Source organism: Diadema antillarum, unplaced genomic scaffold, assembly GCF_040938485.1.
Source record: "Diadema antillarum isolate AM-2024a unplaced genomic scaffold, OU_Dant_1.0 scf00000163, whole genome shotgun sequence".
Lineage (NCBI taxonomy): Eukaryota > Metazoa > Echinodermata > Echinoidea > Diadematoida > Diadematidae > Diadema > Diadema antillarum.
In genome coordinates, this window is record NW_027271052.1 from 686,629 (window position 1) to 696,243 (window position 9,615).

The window sequence follows — 9,615 nt, forward strand, 5'->3', positions numbered from 1 at the left end:
TAGCAAATTGATTATGATTTGTAAACTCATTTTCCTTCTATTCCCGCACATTTTTTTCCAGAGTAAAAAGAGACAGCAAGGGAAGTGGACATGTATGTCTCGCTATGTGTTAGGGATAGTGAGTGAGTCTGCATTTCTTAGGAATATAAACGAAATTAGTAATGTTCTGACGTTTGCTGCTTCTCGTCATTGGCGTTTATTCAAAGACATTTTTCGTCTGAAAAGGTGCATCAGCCAAACAAAACCGGAATTAGGGAAACAGTTCTTTTGTCATTGACGATGCGTGATAATGCAATCATCATTTTCGAGACACCTGTATGTACCCGATAAGAGTCAGGAGATGGTGGCGGATCTCGTTCTTCAAGGTGGTTGGCTTGGTTGAAAGTCCAATCGTTAGTAGGTCCATGGCCTGATGTACCGACGTCTTTTTATAGTTCCACAGCTATTATTCATCTTTCTCACCACTGCCTTCCAAACTGTGTGCATCAATCTCCAATGACTACTGTAAACTGTTTTTTCTGTTACTGCTCGCCATTCTCGGGGTTTTGGTCACGTGGGTGTTATGAAAACATTGCCCACTTTTAATGCATACTTCCAAACCTATATTTTATATCAGAGGACACTGACATTGATATGAACAATACATGAATAGTGTAAAATTCCGTTGAAGGTGATTTAAAATGAAAGCATGAATCGGTTTCAGTGAATTCAAGACTTTTTTTTTATTCAGGGTTCAAATTTTGCTCTATTTTTACTATCCCTCTGTACAAAACTTCATCTTTGCACAGGGGTCAATTTGGTGTGTATGGGAATGTATGGTTAGCTTCCAGACAATGGCCCTGAACAATAATTGTCAGGATTTAAATGCTATATTCATACTGTATATTCATGAGAAATTCCATTGTCACAGCTAGTCTTTATTCATCCTGAAATGCAGTGTATGCAAGCACACGAAAACATTGTATTACCTTTTTCATGTGCATGCATTTTACCCTTTACCATGAATTCAGACCAGCAGTGCCCAGTCAATCCATTATAAAAATTATTATTAAAAAACAGTGGCGGATCCAGGGGGAGTGCACCGGTTGCGCCCCCCCCCCCGCCTTTATTTTTTTGTGTGATTGAAACAAAAGAAATAAAATGAAAAAATGGGGGAGGGGTGCTTGCGCGTCCCCCTTGAATTTTGCAAAGGCGTCCCCTCTTTACGGAATTCCTGGATCCGCCCCTGATAGGGCCTAAAGCATTCATTTGCTTGGACAGAGAGAGAGAGAGAGAGAGACCAGAAACCTAGTCAGCAAAGCTCTGAAAAGGTAGTATTCATGGTATTTATGTATTCATGTATTCATGTATTCCATCTGGATTAGTCTATTGTTCAGGGTCATTTTAAGCACACAGTCACATACACATTAGGCCTATTGGTTACTGCGTAAAGTTTAAGTTTTGTAAAGAGGGTTCAAATTTGACCAAAGTCTGGAACTTAACTTTACAATTGATCATGTATTTCATGAAATTGATTTATGCTTTCATATTCAAATAACCACCCACAAAATTGTACTTTATTCAGCTATTAAATGACAGTGTTGTCTGTTACATATAGTTTTTGGAATTATTAAGGATCAAAGTGGGAGATGCTTTTTGTAACACCTCATACTATGTCAGCACGAGCACCGAACTTGAAATCACACAATGTCTAAAAATATCAATAAGGACTCTGTCGTTAAATCAAAGTGTGCCATCTACGGTCAATAATAGCATTATCGCGGTCGTGTAGTTCCGATGTAGTCCTAAAAAAATCGCAGCATACAATGTCGTGCTTTCTATCTCAGTAGGCCCTACATGTATTTCCCTTTTATACAATGTTGCACTGTTTGTGTATAACTATGTATATGTAATGTTTAATCACAGTTGTATATTCGTTGGAGATGAAATCAATGAAAAAGATTGAATTCTTAAGAAAATACACGTCAAATGTTCAAATCCTTGATATTATCTTGTGACTTAGAAAAACAAAATCTGTATCATCTATAGCTAATTCAGTAATAAATGTTGTTGAGGTACGTAATAAACCAATTCACAGTCAGAATTTGAACATGTGCAGGTCTTCTCTTAACTTGACTTGTAAATGAACTATTTAAAAAATGGGTAGGTTTTTATGAAAACTACGCAATAAAGTACTTTTTGCGTACATGATTAAACCAGACTGACAGGTGAATTTGTATTCTTATCAACTAAATCAACAAAAGACTTTCAGCATTTACCACTTACCAATTTACAGGTCAAATTACCACCTTCAGTTTAGCTATTTTAACCGCTCCACTGAAAGATTATTCCACTTCTTCCGCCTCAAGAAAGAGAAAACTAACAATTCCTATACAATTTGTATTTCCAAAGGTCACTGAATACTAGCGGTAACTGTGAACCGGCTTATACTTGAAACATGGAGCTGTACTTCGCAGCACGTCTTTCCAATCTTTCAGTAAGAACGCATAGTGAATAGCGCCCTCACTAGGGTCGTCGGCAGACTTTTACCATGCTTTTACCTGTTCAACTCAAGTTTGTCTCTTACACGCCATTACAATAAGTGACAAATGTTTACTTTTGCTGTAAACACAAGAACAAATCTTGCGCCCTGATATTTAGGGAAGAGAAGATTTAATCAGCGACATCAGCTTTTATCTAGAAGTCCATTTGTACCGTCTGCATGAAATGGCTATTTCCACGAGACTATGTATTTACATGTCAAATCAGATGTCCTTATGGCCTACTCCCTGTGCATTTATTATTTACTTCAGAAAGCTCCACTCAAAACAAATAAAAAGATAGTAAGAAAGAAAGGAAATAAGTCATCTAGGCAATTTTACGTATTAGAGTGGATGTTGAGAACGCATCCATCATTATTGTTGATGCATCATAGAATATCATTTTAACTGCAGGTATAATGCTTGCGCGCATTTACATGATATACACACGTGCGAGTTTATGCGCGTGTATGTATGTGTTGGCGTGCATATATCCATATGTTGTTTCATTATATTAAATGGGTTAGTCAAATACCGGTTAGTGATTGGCTAAACACAGTCGCGTGATGGAGGCACATTGGTTATGTTCGCCCATGGGCAAAACATTTTTGTAATGTTCTCCCATGGGAAAACATTTTCACGTAACAATTGACAAACGATACCAAAAGATTGGACGATCATATTTTTCACGCAATAGATAGGATAAATTTGCCTATTCCATACAATGTGAAAAAGCAGATTTGAATAACCCATATGATATAACAGATGATGACTTTTGTTGTCGGGAACATGTACCAAACGTTCCACCCTCAGGGCTATGGAAATGCTATTTCGGGGGACTATAAGTCCCTCGACTTCGTCTCGGGACTTATAATCTCCCTCAATAGCATTTCCAACCCTTCGGGTGGAACATTCGGTATGTTCCATCCCCCGCCAGTCATCATCTATACAATGTTATTTTCAAATCCTTTCCAAAACAGCCCGAGCAATGTCAAAAAGAGTTCGAACGTAAGGCGGAAATTAAGAGAGGGGACGTAATCACACAGCAGAGATACGTATTGTTATCGCTATGAAATGGAAGGGAAGAGATAGAATAAATGGGGAAACAGAGAGAGAAGGAGAGAGAGAGAGGGGGGGGGGAAGAGAACTACTAGCGATAGCATGGGTGTTAAAGTGGCAAAGGGGAGGTAAACAAAAGCCGTCTTGTTTCCGGTTCTATTCCGGTGAGCTACTCAGCAAGACTGTTAAATGAGTGTCCATTTAAGAAGGCCATTTTAATGCAGCACCCCATAGGATTATGGTGTTCTTGTGACCATGGTAACGGGGTATCATCCATCCCGAACAACACCCCCTCTACCATTGTACCGCCCCTGCTTGCATTTAAAGGAGCGATGAGGCTGAATCGCGAAGCTATTAACTCTGTATAAACAAATTCAAGGAGGAAATAAAAGGGTACGGGGAGTGGAGAATCTGTCAGCGTGAGACAATCTTACGGGGAAGAGAGAAAAAAAGACATAGTGGGGATATAAAAGACTCAGTGGGTACTGCTAGGGCTTCTGCAAGCTGTATTTTGGCCTGAACTGGTATGTGATTGCTTTGAATACACCGATCAAGAGGAGAAATACAGGTGCCAGATCAGATTGTATAGATACTTTCTTTCGTCCTTTTTTTTTCTTCTTTTAGCTTGAGTGACGTAACTTTGATACTGTAAAAATGCCAATGCCTTTGAAGGAAGATCGAACGGTGAATAACAGATCGCAAGAGAGCTTTCGTTTGATTCCAGCCGACAAGAATATCGACAACAAAATACCAACCATAATGATAACAAGACACCCTCCCCCCCCCCCCTCTCTCGTAGAAAAGGAGGTGGTACCAACCAGTATGGCGTATTTTGCGTCACACCAGCATGATGCATGCAATCTTGTCATAATATCAGCATCATGAAGTTTAAGTCATTATGCATATTTCCAAGACTGCTGTGTGGTGCGCAAAAGGTATAAAGTCAAAACTCGAAGTCACTGTAATAGTGAAAATATGCTTCTTTTTAACACACCAGGCAAAATCAACCTCTTCTTTACAGGCCTATCAGCGAATTCCCTGACTCTTTTGATAGTCATTGGTCGCTATCAAGTCATTATACTTCTCTGAAATATTACCATAAACATTTGCTGATCTATTACGTTTTTGTTTTGCTTTCTATTTCTGTGTGAGTGTTTCATTATTGTTTCTTTCTTTACTGGTTCTGATTAAATTCATACGGGTCCTCTCCCCCTCCCTCTCCAAATGCGATTATTAGAAACAAAGTCGTTGATTGAAATCACCAAGATTTCATGTAAATAAGGAGACATTGCTTCTTCAGGGGCGATCATTTTCAACGATTCCGCGGTTTTCAGAAAGAAAGTCTTTGATTAAAATCACTAATTTTAATGTGAATGAGGAGACATCACTTCTACAGGGGGTGGTCATTTTTAACAACTTCGAGCTTTTGGTAACAGAGTTTAAGTTCCCAAAAAAGCGGTATGTCTTGGTGTCTCAATACAATGCTTTCCGGAATGACAATTTGTAACGTTGCGTTGTTATAAAACATTATCACATGCGGTTCATGTCAGCAAATGATTGCTAATTAAAGGACAAATTCACCTTAATAAACATGTGAATTGAGTGAATGTTGAACATCAGTAGCACACATCAGTGCAAATTTGAGGAAAATCCGACAATCCATTCAAAAGTTATGAATTTTTAAATTTTCTTCGCGGTCACTGCTGGATGAGAAGACTGCTATCACATGCGTAGAACGATATAAAATATAAAGAGAATTCCACAAAATGTATTTTTATTTTTGAAAGAAGTACACATTTCCTCGACTTAATACTAACGTATAAGGGATTTTTTAATTATTCCCCTTGCCCTCTGAAAGAGGCAAGTCAAGTGCTCTTTTATTATGCAAGAAAAGTGAAAATAATTATGTTGAATTTTCTTTATATCCGAATCGTTCTACACAAGCGTGACATCACAAGCTGCAGTAGTCTTCTCATACAGACGACACTGAAACTTCAAAAATTCATAACTTTTGAACGGAATGTCTGATTTTCCTCAAACTTTCACCGATGTGCTCTCGTACCATGAGTACTGTGCTGTATTCTCTCAATCCACATGGGTTAAGGTGAACTTGTCCCGTAACTCACTCTTCCACCCATTCATGACTTTGGATGGATTATCACTATATAACGAGATTCTAACGGTTAAAAGGATAACTTGAGATGACCTTCAGATGCCCCTTGGAAGAAACAAGTAAAAAAAAGTAGAAAAAGTAAGGAGATGAGAGGCGAATGGGGTGGGGAGGGTGCACTGCTGATCGGATGGACAGAATGCGGTCCTTAAAACCGCGCTGGGAAAGAATTGGGTTTAATTAGTTCAGGTGTGCCGCTGGGTTGAGTGGGGGTATTATCATGCGGTGGGAAAAGAAATTGCCTAACTGAACTCCGTTGCTGAGCCGTTACAGTCGTTTCAATGAGTATTAATCCCAAGTCTTTTCGTCCCAATTTCAATGTCGCTCAATTACAAGACACGCTGTGAATAGAGGAGGGGGATTAAGGGGTACTTACTTGAGGTTACAGTCTTCCTCGAAGGTTTAGAGCCAAAGAAAAAGAAGAGAGGGAAGAAGAAGAAGAAAAGAAGAAGAAGAAGAAGAGAGGGGGATCTTGCGGTATATTCATCAAACATCATCTCCTGTATAAAGTGTACAGAATTACTAGATGAATCTTGAGCTTCTACTGTTTGTTTTGTCAGGCTTTTTTTTCAGTGCATGCATCACTACGCCTCCGTTGGTGGGAGCAAACAAGTTGGTCAAGTCAAATAACAGTCGATTTAAAATGTATCAGTAGAGTAATTATCACCCAATTCATTGGTATGACGGGAATTTGGCATGATTCGACGCTCTTTATGTTTACTTATTGTTATATATGTTCCTGAGATTCGGTTTGGAGGGTTCGTTTCATATCATATTACACTCTTTATATTAACTTTTGGTGATATGTTTATTATAATATGATACAATCATGCATACGTGTAAGGGCCCTACAACATAAATGTGTATAAATATGTGTCTGTGTGTGTTGTTAGTTAATACATGTATATGTATAGATTTCTAATGTTTCTAACGCTGTCATGACTGTGATTGTTGCCGTGTGTTGTGTCGTTTTGTTTTGTTTTTTGTTTTTGCGGGGATACTATCCCCCCCCCCCCCCATAGGCCTATAAACCGTGAGGAGGCTTTATGGCAGAAAATTGATAAGATCCCACGCTTTGCAAATGAGGTTTTGGTGTTCATGTATATTGCAAACGCTATCATGATGTATACACGTATTTCCCTCACTTGAATTGCGCTTTCACTCTGGTGATTTTAGAGCAATGGCTTAATGGTTGTTGATTCCTGACAGCTTAGTACCACGTACCAGATAACAACAATCATTAGAAATGTGTCTCTCTTTAAACTCGTATTTCCTGCGAGAAAAACAAAACAAAACATGGGTGTATTCGTGGAACACGACGGACTTGCCCAAGAATTAGCGTCATTATGATCATTACACATGGCTCCACTGTGTTCAAACCCGTAAGACGGATTTGTGTGACATGCGCTGAGTTGTTAAGTTGTTGTTGTTGTTGTGGTGGTGGTGGTGTTGTTGTTGTTGTTGTTGTTTTTTATCAAGGGGAGATTGTCATAAAGACGACAATGAATGTACTATTTGAATAAAACGAAATGGTATAATTATGATCTTGTAAGCGAGTCTTATATAAAATTGGTCCTACAACTTTGGCATAAGACAGAGGTGGGGGGGGGGGTTGAGATGGTTGGTAGGTTTTTCTTCTTATAAACAAGAGGGACTGATGTCATATGATATTATGATATATGTGATTGTAAAAGTTATCGGGAAGAATGGTGGACAGTTTGACAATGTATATTATTTTGAAAGGGATTAAAGGGACGGGATTGGTTGAGATGAGGATTCAGTTCTTAACCTTTTGGAAGATACCTAAAAATCACTTGATAATTAAATCGTAAAGAGTATTATAATTCTAAAAGGAAATCAAAGCTTATGTGATGAAAATCTCTTTTGAAATGGCTGGGATATATTGAAACACAAATTAAAACAAAGTGATCATAATAGAAGGGGTCCCACCTTTTTTTTTTTTAAGGATCGATTTCTTTCAGATGTCAGCTAAATCAAAACCAATGGGGATATTGAAGGGGGCATTTCAAAGGAAAACGTGTCCAATAATACAGTTCGTTTACTTATCAATGATAGCAACAAAGAAACTGACGTAAGATAATCTATATCAACTCATGGTAAACTTTAACAAAAAGCATATCTTATTGGTCGTCGTGACATGGGTTTAGGTTTGTTTCTGTCTATTTTCCTCCTTGTATACCTTATTTGCAATACAAAATATGCAAGTATAGCAAACCTTTCTTTTTCTTATAATATTATATGGACGTCATTGGTTTCTAATCAAATGACCAATTGTTAGGAACTGTATGCAAAGTCATACAAGTTCTGATCATGATAGGATGAGTAAATTGGAGAATGACATTGTAGTCGCATATAAGCAACAGAATGTAACTGAACGTTTCTCGATATAAGATATTTTATATCACATCTTATTTTGTTTTCTTAGTTCTGTCTTTCCAAATGCCTTGACCACAGTTATTCATTCTAATTCCACTCAGTCATGACTGAAATATACTTTTAATGCAGTTTCTTTCATCAACTTATGTTTGTGAGTTCACTGTAGCCCCCCCCCCCCCAGGTAGGCTTATACTTTATACTGTAGTGACAATAAGGCCTAGTGTCATGAGTGTCATTCGACAACAAGGAATGACTTTCATTACATAGTGATGGTTGCTTGCAGTTTACACCATTTAATACTGCGTAATGTAACGTTTTTGTTTTCCGATTATTGCGTGCCTGTAGTCTGCCTATGTGGGCTTCCATTACTTTACTTTTTGTTCTTTTGTGTAATTCCAATACAATCGAGTGGCCCGCATCTTTCTTTCGTTATATGAAATTTACTTTATAGATTACACACTTACTTATTTTTTCCACTTTCAAGTGTAGTATATGTTTGCTTGTTCCTAATTTTTGTGTTTCATTAATTTGTCGTAACTGTTTTATTTGAATTAAAGTAATGATATTGGAAATAACATCCCATTTGAATTTGAATTTGAATAACTGCGCACTCACACTCTTACATACATATCGATTATTTATACAGTTATAAGAGCGAATGAAAGAGTTATACGACATTGAGCATGCCATTAATGTGATACGTGTTCATTTGTTGAAGGAAAAAAATAGCATTATCATAGCATGATATGTAAAGTGCAGAGGTCATAGCTGGATTGATAGCCTACCGCAAGGACACCACACCCTTTCCATTACGATCCGAACAACAATTATAATTTACATCAGCCAGAAAACACGTGACCATTCTAATTAGACCGGCGCGATCCTAAATCATCATCATAGTTTTTAATAGAGCCTAATCATTGATCGGGTGTATTGACCTCACAGGTTCATTGTCCCCACATTTTGACTCGCATCTCCGCAACAATCACAAAAAGACTGCAATGTTGATTATGTTCGTTGAAATAACGATGAGGACATGCTATTCCAATCAGGGGAGGGATAGGAAATTTCCCAATTACGAGTGGAAGTGGGTCGTTAAAAAGTTACCCGATACGCGAAATGGGACAAGACGCGATATGATTGGGACATGTTAGGTGAGATCAACAAATCGATACACGATCATCCTCATGCCCGGTAAACAACTCTTAACCGGTCAATAATTCCCGCATTGGGTCTCTCCTCCTTATTCAAGGGCGTTTCGAGCCTTGACGACGGCCGGAGCGCGGAAGTGAGAAATCGGTGTTACCGAAAGTGCAGAAAAGCCCCAAACGCTCGGATAAACAGCGCTTCCTGCCGCAAATTTAATTTCTTCATTAGAGCTTCCGCCGCTAACCGCAACGATAGATCGCGATTGGCTCTTTCCACAATTACGTCTACAATTCTTCTATCGGAAGATGTTTCATGAAAGTA